This window comes from Hemitrygon akajei, chromosome 18 (genome assembly GCF_048418815.1).
Source record: "Hemitrygon akajei chromosome 18, sHemAka1.3, whole genome shotgun sequence".
NCBI classification, from domain to species: domain Eukaryota; kingdom Metazoa; phylum Chordata; class Chondrichthyes; order Myliobatiformes; family Dasyatidae; genus Hemitrygon; species Hemitrygon akajei.
The window spans coordinates 25560957-25570676 of NC_133141.1; the positions used below are offsets into that span (position 1 = coordinate 25560957).

Consider the following 9720-nt stretch of genomic DNA (forward strand, 5'->3'; position numbering starts at 1 on the left):
AACACAAAATAATGGAATGGTTTCAGATGACTGGAAAATCACAAATGTCATTCCACTTTTTAAGAAGGAAGGGAGGCAAAAGACAGGAAATTATTGGCCAGTTAGCCTGACCTTAGTAGTTGAGATGTCAGAATCCATTATTAAAGGTGAGGTTTTGTAAGAGTTGGAGGCATGTAATAAAATAGGCTAAAGTCAGCATGGCTTCCTTAAGGGGAAATCTTGCCTGCAAATCTGTTGGAATTCTTTGAGGAAATAACAAGCAGGATAGACAAAGGAGAGCCTGTTGATGTTGTGTACTTGGATTTTCAGAAGGCATTTGACAAAGTGCCACACGAGGCTGCTAAACAAGATTAGAGCCCATGGTGCTACAGGGACGATACTAATAAAGAGGTTCTTTTCTGGTTGGCTGCGAGTGCCTTGTGGTGTTCTACAGGTTCGACTCTTTTCACGTGTAACACCCTGGGAAATGCTTCACTGCTAACGTAATGGTCTTTCTGTAGAAGCAGTGTTTGTGTTATGGTGAGAGATAACGGGTGCTTTGGAATGTGAGCTGTCCAAGGATGGGAAGGTGTTTTCATGCCGGGTGCTTGACACCAGGGTGATCTGGGTCTTTTGTTCGGTGGGAAATGAAGAGAGAAGATGCCGGAGTGGAGCCGTGATCTAACGAAGATCAGGGAGATCGAAGGAGGATTGGCGAAGGAGAAACCGTGAGCCACAACTTGTGCTCGTTTGATGTGCTCATCAAAATGGGCCCTTTCCTTTTTTTGCTTTTTCTTCACTAACCCTGGAGTCAAATTAAGAATTATAAAGCTAAGTCGTTTAATTGTATGCTGTGTACTGTCTCTTATTTCGTGGTACTGATTTGTAACAGGGGAACAAATCACGCAACATCCACACAAACAGGGGTGGACTCACATCTCAATCTCACCCATTTGGCAGGGCCAGAGATTGTCCTCCCTAGACTTACGCAGCTGACAGAACCTGAGGGTTACACACGTTTTATGCCAATGATCTGGATGATGGAATTGATGAGATTGTGGCTAAGTTTGCAGAAGATACAAAAAGATAGGTGAAGGGGCAAATAGTGCTGAGGAAGCAGGGAGCCTGCAGAAGTGTTTGGAAAGATTAGGAGAATAGACAAAAAAGTAGAAGATGAAATACAGTGCAGGGGAGTATATGGTCATGCACTTTAGTAGAAAGAATAAAGGTATAGGACTATTTTCTAAACAGGGAACAAATTCACAAATCAGAGGTGCAGAGAGACTTGGGAGTCCTAGTGCAGGATTCCCTAAAGGTTAATTTGAAGGTGTCAGTGGTAAGGTAAACAAATGCAATGTTAACATTCATAAAAACAAGGATGTGGTGCTGAAGCTTTAACCACATTTAGAATACTGTGAAATGTTTTGGGCCCCATAAAGGTCATGCTGGCACTGGAGAGGGTCCAGAGGAGGTTCACCAGAATGATTTCAGAAATGAAAGGGTCAATGTATGAGGAGTCAACACATACAAACAAGCTGGATGAACTCAGCAGGTCGGGCAGTATCCGTTGAAATGAGCAGTCAACTTTTCGGGCCGAGACCCTTCGTCAGGACTGAAGAAAGCGGGGGCAGGGGGCCCATAAAGAAGGTGGGGGGAGGGTGGAAAACCAATCAGAGGAAAGATCAAGGGGTGGGGGAGGGGATAGGCAGGAGAGGTGAAGAAGGAATGTAAAGGGAAAGCACTAAGGGTAGTAGAAGAAGGCAGAATCATGAGAGAGGTGATAGGCAGCTAGAAGAGGAGACAGAGTGAAAGTGGGATGGGGGAAGGGAGAGGGAGGGAATTACCTGAAGTTGGATAATTTGATGTTCATACCAAGGGGCTGGAGATTACCCAGACGGTATATGAGGTGTTGTTCCTCCAACCTGAGTTTGGCCTCATCATGGCAGTAGAGGAGGCCATGTATGGACATAGCCGAATGGGAATGTGAAGCAGAGTTGAAGTGGGTGGCAACCAGGAGATCCTCTCTGTTGTTGCGGACGGAATGGAGGTACTTGATGAAGTGGTCCCCCAATCTGCGTCGGGTCTCGCTGATGTAGAGGAGGCCGCACCAGGAGCACCGGATGCAATAGATGACCCCAACAGACTCACAAGTGAAGTGTTGCCTCACCTGGAAGGACTGTTTGGGGCCTGAATGATGGTAAGAGAGGAGATGTAGGGACAGGTGTAGCACTTGCATTTACAGGGATAAGTACCAGGTGGGAGATCTGTGGGGAGGGATGTGTGGACCAGGCAGTCACAGCGGGAACGATCCCTGCGAAAAGCAGAGAGGGGTAGAGAGGAAAGATGTCCTTAGTGGTGGGGTCCTGTTGAAGGTGCAGAAGTTGTGGAGGATAATATGTTGGATCTGGAGGCTGGTGGGGTGGTAGGTGAGGACAAGGGGGACACGGTCCCTGTTGTGGTGAGGATGGGGTGAGGGCCGAAGTGTGGGAAATGAAGGAGATGCGGGTAAGGGCCTCGTTGATGACAGCAGAAGGGAAACCACGATTCTTAAAGAAAGAAGACATTTGGGATGTCCTGGAACAGAAAGCCTCATCCTGGGAACAGATGCGGTGGAGATGGAGGAACTGGGAATAGGGAATAGCATTTTTACATTTGGCAGGGTGTGAAGAGGTATAATCAAGGTAGTTATGGGAGTCAGTGGGTTTATAGAAGATGTCAGTGGACAGTCTATCTCCAGAGATGGAGACCGAGAGATTGAGAAAGGGGAAAGAAGTGTCCGAGATGGACCAAGTGAATTTGAGGGCTGGGTAGAGGCAAAGTCGATGAAATTGACGAGCTCAGCATGGGTGCAGGAAGCAGCACCAATGTAGTCGTCAATGTAGCAAAGGAAAAGTTGGGGAGCAGTACCAGTATAGATTTGGGGCATAGACTGTTCCACATAACCCACGAAGAGGCAGGCATAGCTGGGGCCCATGCAAGTGCCCATAGCTACACCCTTGGTCTGAAGAAAAATGTATGAGAAGTATTTGATGGCTTTGGGTCTGGGGGGGCAGGTCTCATTAAAATTTATCAAATGCTGAAAGGCCCAGATAGAGTGGATGTGGAAAGGATGTTTCCTATAGTGGGGGAGTCTCGGACCAGAGGGCACAGCCGCAGAACAGAGGGAGATCCATTTAGAACAAAGAGAAGGAATTTCTTCAGCCAGAGGGTGGTGAATCTGTGGAATTCATTGCCACAGATGGTCATGGAGGCCAAGTCATTGGATATACAGTGGATTCCAGTTAATTGGGTCATTGATTAATTGGGGCAGACACGTATTTGGGACAACTCTTAGAGAACAAAACTAATCGATAAAATAGCCGGGGTTCCTTTTGTTTATTTGGGACACTGTGCTGCTTTATTAGTACAGAAGACTTTTGCAGAAGTTTCTAACTAGGGCCAGTTGCATGCACTTGTGTGCCCATTAGACACTACACTGTGCTTACAGCGAACAGTTTTTAAATACTGTCAGTTGTGTGTTCAAAAAGCAATGATTTTTGTCACTGATAGTCGGTGAGAAATAAGCAGCAAGACAATTCAGAACTGTTTTGCTCACTGCAGTTTCAAGCATTCAAGCTTGGAGATGCCGGAAACAGCCAGGAGTGAAAATGAAATGATGTTACTACTTCAGCAAGTTAGGAAGTACAAAGAATTTGAAGGTATTGACAATCATCTTGAGTGTGACAATGAAAATGAAGATTTGGAGGATGCATTCGTCAAAAGCACTGTTTGAAGACAGTCCATTCTCTACACTAGGTGTCTGCGCTGAATTTGTTCATTTACTGTCAAAAGAACATGGCAGTGAACACTGGATGAATTCCTCCATCAGTAACTATTAGGAACTAATACACAGTTTTATAGTACTGTAGCAGTATTGGTAGTGTTCTAATTTGTTCTGTATTTCATTTAAAAATAGAATCTGTTACCCAGTTAGCCGGTAGTTTGTTTTATTTATAGCTTTATCACCATTTCTATGAAACTTCAGTTAATTGGAGCAGCCGCTTAATTGGGCCAAAATTTACTGGTTCTGGTGTGCCCCAATTAAACAGAATCACTGTATTTAAAGCAGAAGTTGATAGGTTCTTGATTAGGCAAGCTGTCTTAGGCTATGGGGAGAAGACAGGAGAATGGGGTTGAGAGGGAACATAAATCAGCCATGGTTGAATAGCAGAGCAGTCTCAATGGCTGAATAGCCACATTCTGCTCCTATGTCTTATGGTCTTATGACTTTTCATCAGGTACCAGAAAATTGGAGAATTGCTAACATTGTCCCTTTATTTAAGAAAGGTGACAGGGATACACCAGATAAATGCTCACTGGTGAACTGTGCATTATTGGTAGGGAAATGACTGGAGACAATTATAAAGGAACAGATTTATGTACATTTGTAAAGGCAAGGGCTGATCAGGTTTAGTCAGCATGCGCTTATGTGCAGGAAATTCTGTCTCACTAATGTAAGAGAGTTTTAAGTAAATGCAAAAATTGATGAAGGCAGGGTAGTAGACATTATCTGTATGATGTTTAGAAAGGTCTTGAATTGTCACCTGATGCAGAAAGTTAATGCATCAAAGAAGAATTGGCTAAATGGATCCAAAACTGGCTTAGTGATAGGAGGCAGTCAGTTGTGGAGGAGGTTACTTTTGTGATTGGAAGTCTCTGACCCATAGCATGCCACAGGGGGCTGGTGCTGGACATGCATGTAAGAGGAATGATTGGCAAGTTTGTGGATGACATGAAAGCTGGTAGCATGATGGATAGTGGGAAAGGTTGTCTAAGGCAAAGTTCCTCCTGCATTTTGTGTGTGTTACTCTGGATTTCCAGTATCTGCAGAACCTCTTGTTTAAAATTTGTACTTGCTAACATTTAGAAAATTGAAAGGTTGATTTTTAACAAAACTGAAATTTAACTCTGTTTCTCTCCCCACAGATGCTGTCAAAAACAATTATAGTGAGAAAGGTTGGAGATCTCCACATTCATACACATAAAGTGAAATAACATCTACACATTTTGTGAGCAAAGGCATAACAGATTTATACAGCCCCAATCTTTAAGAAAACAAAGTAGATGCCACGGTTAAAAGGAAATGAAATCTAGTTTTGCAGTAGGAGAGTCAATAAAGTTTTAAGGATTGACTATTATAAACATAGGAGATTCTGCAAATACTGGAAATCCAGAACAACACACACAAAATGCTAGAGGAACTCAGTAGGTCAGGCAGTATCTGAGGAGAAAAATAAACAAGACGACATTTCGAGCCAAGGCCATTCAATCCTGATGAAAGGTTTTGACCCAAAATATCAACTGTTTATTCTTCTCCATAGACACTGCCTGACCTGCTGAATTCCTCCAACATTTTGAGTAGGATTGATTATTGCTTTATATTGAAATTGAGAGCAGTAGAAAGCCAAAAGGCACTTTACACAAAGTTTCATACATATCCCCTAAAAAAAACACATCACTTACAATGGGTCATAAGAAAAGCATTCAGTCATTATCACATATTTATTACTCATCACTAAATACATATCTTATCTTGATTGCTTTGACTTACAAAATGTAAATCCAATTTGTAACCTCAGATCCTAGAAACCTGTATGATTTGGGGGAATAAAACCACCCTAGCCAAAATGAAGCATTACAGCTTCATATGATAATGGTTAATCACTTTAAACATCTTGTCCTTTATATCTTCATTGCATCCTGCAGCAAATGTACCTAGTTAAATAATGAAACTGTATATAATCAAGAGAGCAAATTAAAAAGCAATGCACAATTTCTCCCACAGCCTTTTTAAATGAATGGTACTGCACAGTTCTGCAAAATCAACTTGGTTCTGCAAAATGCAGATATTCTACAAATTCAATAAGAGGTTGTTTCAATTGACACTTCAGAATAAACATATTTCATCAAACATGTATCATTATGTACATAGAGAACCCATCCCATTAATAAAACAAGCAGACCAAGAATGATCTCTTGGGTTAAGACTCTCATCTTGAGTTGTCAATCTAGGTGCTAGGTCCATCATAATTCCTGCCAACCTCTCTCTTTCCATTTAACCCACTAAAAGCATAGAAAAACAACAGGTGCAGAAATTGAAAGTTGAAGGGTTGATTTGATTGAAGATTAAGATATTAACAAAACTGAGATTTAACTCTGTTTCTCTCCTAACGGATGCTGTCAAAAATTGGTGGACATTTCCAGCTTTTCCTGGTTTTATTACCACATTATCACTTTTAGGAGTGTGTTCAAACTGTTTGCTGTATTTCCTACAGAACAATAGTGACAACAGTTTTAAAAATATTTCAGTTGATTGTAATGTGCATTAAAACATTCAACAAGATGGCATCAGCAGACAACGCAACCAACGGTGATGTCTTGCAGATAGTTCGTGAAACTACTGCTTTTACTTCTCCTTTCAAATATGATTCTACTGCTAAGCTGCATGCAATTGGAACCTACGATTTACATTTTGATGGTGTGCTTTGAGGCCGTTTGAGCAATCTGGCACTTCTGCTGTTTCCGAGAGTGTTAGGTTAGGTTTGAGTGGAGTGTGCAGCCTAGAAGCCTGGAGATGGGGCGCGAGTGCATGATTGACTCCATTACATCTCTCCAATTTAGGCATTAAACAAGGCTGAAGTCAATGAGGATGAGAGCAGAGGACAGGCAGGTGATCGGCCTGCGTTTGACTGGTCTTCCTCTCCTTCTCACTAGCTGCTGTCCAAGGAAAGTGCAGGGGTCTTGGGATCCACATTACCAGGATTGATCGATGAGAATATGATCTCAGTTTGGGGGACTTTGAGTTCATGTTGCATGTGTTCCTGGATTCTGGTTACTGTTCTTTATTTGCTATTTTTGAGTGGTTTGATCGGGGTGATCGATGCAGACTGGAGCACTTTGGCAAAGCAGCCTGCATTGGTTAGCAGCGCGGTGCTGAACGAAACTGAATACAACTGTTTCCTGGTTTGATGTTGATATTCTGTGTGTTGTTCGCTCACTTTTTGCCATTTGCACAATTTGTTCTTTTTCCTCGTGCACTGGGTGTTTGATATTTTCTTGAACAGGTTCTATGGTCTTCCCTTGTTTTGTGACTGCCTGTGGGAGAACGAATCTCAGAGTTGTATTCTGTATACATTCTCTGATAATACTCTTTGAATGTACTTTGAGCATTCAGAAAAGGAGCTATACAAATGCAAGTCACACCTTTTTGTGTATGCATTGGTTATACCTAGGATAAATATAACATGCCTTAACAATAAATGGCATTAATTCAAACTTCAGATGAAACTCCCTATTGCGTCATTACAAGGTCTTTGAATTAAACTGGCATTTTGAAAGACAATCCAAGCCTGGAATCATATTTCAGTCAAATCCTGACAGTCAAGAGAGGCAGCAAAACATTGTCTGATTCATTCCTCGGCTGGTTTTACATTCAGATCTCCAGGCAGTTAAGAAGAGTGCAATAAAAACATGCAAAAATGATCCAACTGCCATACTCAATTATTATAAATAATTCATACAACCCAAAGAGACATGATTCAGTAAATGTGGAGAATAGATTTAGAATATGACAGCATAAAAGCAGATTATTTAGCTCACAACATCAACACTGGTGTTCCTCTTTGAATACCAACGTGTCCAAATTTTCTCTCTTGTTTAATTTCTATATTGTTTTCCCAAATAACTACATTTATTTATTTAGAGATACAGAGGGGAACACATTTTAAAGAATTTATGAAATTAGCTTCAGCAATGGTTTGTTTACATTAAGTTTTGCATTCTGAAGTACATAAAGTTTTCAAACTCCTTTTAAATGTTAATTTTGAGCCCTCATTATACCTATATATACCTTCTCCCAAAGTCTGATTTCCTTGAAAGTCAACAGCAGCTTGCAATCACCCCACCATCGAAAAGTTTCAGAAATTGTTTCATTTTACGTTCAATTAAGAGAATAGAAAAGTATTATTCTAGACATTTAACTAGGAGCTATTTTTGAGAGGGGGGAGGAGGGGAAGTGGCAGAGGAAAATGTCACTTCTCAGATTCCAGCGTCTATGGTCTCTTGTGTCACATAAGATGTTAGCCCAATCCTCATTAGCATCTCCAGTGCAAAAGTAGACTAATGTTACACAATAACTTGCATCGACTACACTCTTAACAAAAGCAGCCATCGATGGGCTCCTGGAAATGGGCCAGACACTTCTCACCATCAAAAATAAGGCCTCCAGGCAGACTGAATCAAAATTGCCTCGGCTGATAATGCCCTACTATTGGAACGAATAATTTTACGCCTATTGGGAAAAACCTCAGGCTAACAAACTATTTGCTCAAACCTCATCCTGCTTCTACTTAATCTCCAAAATACACGTCTGGAATGACAAGGCTGGAGAAGACAGCACTGTCACCCCAGATGGAGGGGGAGACATGCATAATTGACATGGTCCTGCGCCAATCAGCAGTCAGACATTTCCAAATCTCGCTCACCGAAAATCCTATCAGCGTAGTCGGACGCTGCGGAACGGCTATTTGACAGATGCGAGCTGTTCAAATAATTTTCAGCAAACAATTGAAAATAATCTTTTATGAAAACAAGTTAATTAATATTTAATACTCGTAACCGCTGTCTGTCGTTTTTAACTTGGAAGAATCCATCAAAATGCAATCTTCCAAACGTCCACTTCTTTTCTGAATAACGAACGTTACTCAAACTTTATTTCATCGTAATGTTTCAATCATTAATTTAAAGATAACTAACCTTTGCTGTTAACATATATGTGTGTGTGAGAAGGAAAGATGCTTCTGCGTCTCGCGACTGCACCAGCACCACATCAGGAGAAGATGATGTCATCCCACAACGCATTGCGCGAGAGGGCAAATGTATTTGCATAAATTCCAGCTGTTGCAGCTGGAATTTATGCAAATTCAACTTGCATTCAAAGCCTCAAGGTCCCACTTTTAATTCGTTGCAGCATGGCTTTATTTGGCTAATGATGTGAATTTTAGACTTGTCTTTTTCAAGTCATTGGTTGTTTGTCAGTCTTTGGTTGTTTGTCAGTCTTTGTTTATGTATAGTTTTATAGTAAATTCTTTTGTATTTCTTTTTTTCCTGTAAATGCCTGCAAAATAATCTCAAGGTACTTTAACAATAAATTTACTTTGAACTTTTCTCATGAGCAGTCACATAGCGAGAATGGAGAATGCAAGAGACTGCAGATGCTGGAATCTGAAGCAAAAAAAAAGCTCTGTAACTGAGGACTCCCTCTGTCCCCAGGGTAAACTATTGAGACAGACATCAACTTGGTGAAAGGCACCCTTTGGTCTCCTTGAAACTTGTTGGTTTTCCAGCACAGCAAGATGTCTATAAGTGAAAACTGCCAACTGGTACTTTCCAGGCTGCAGGAGTACGAGCTGCTGAATGCATTGAAGCTTGGTGCAGCCAATGCAAAGTTTATGTGGAGAAGCATCACAGCCTGCAACCACAGATGAAGGGACTGAGTTGGGCATTGATGGTGTGGATGCCCCTCGAACAATGGAAGTGTGTATTATCCCAGGGGTCACATGAGTGGCAACGGTGCAATATTAAAAAATAACCTGAAGACTGAAAGGTTGCTGATGTCGTTCCATTGTTTAAGAACTGTAGCCTGGGAACTACAAGCTGATTAGCATGACATCAGAAATGGGGAAGTTACTGCAGGGAATTCTG

The 9720-nt window shown here is 41.5% G+C and overlaps 1 protein-coding gene across 6 annotated transcripts in view; it reads right to left on the reverse strand.

Annotated features, from left to right (window-relative positions):
• LOC140741208 (cytoplasmic dynein 1 intermediate chain 2-like) overlaps positions 1–8883 on the reverse strand; it is a 74766-nt gene extending 65883 nt beyond the window's left edge. For all 6 annotated transcript variants that reach the window (XM_073071131.1, XM_073071128.1, XM_073071132.1 and 3 more), the window contains exon 1: positions 8773–8883. The gene's annotated coding sequence lies outside the window, so the exon portion shown is untranslated. The remainder of the gene's footprint in view (positions 1–8772) is intronic.
• Positions 8884–9720: the final 837 nt, after the last annotated feature.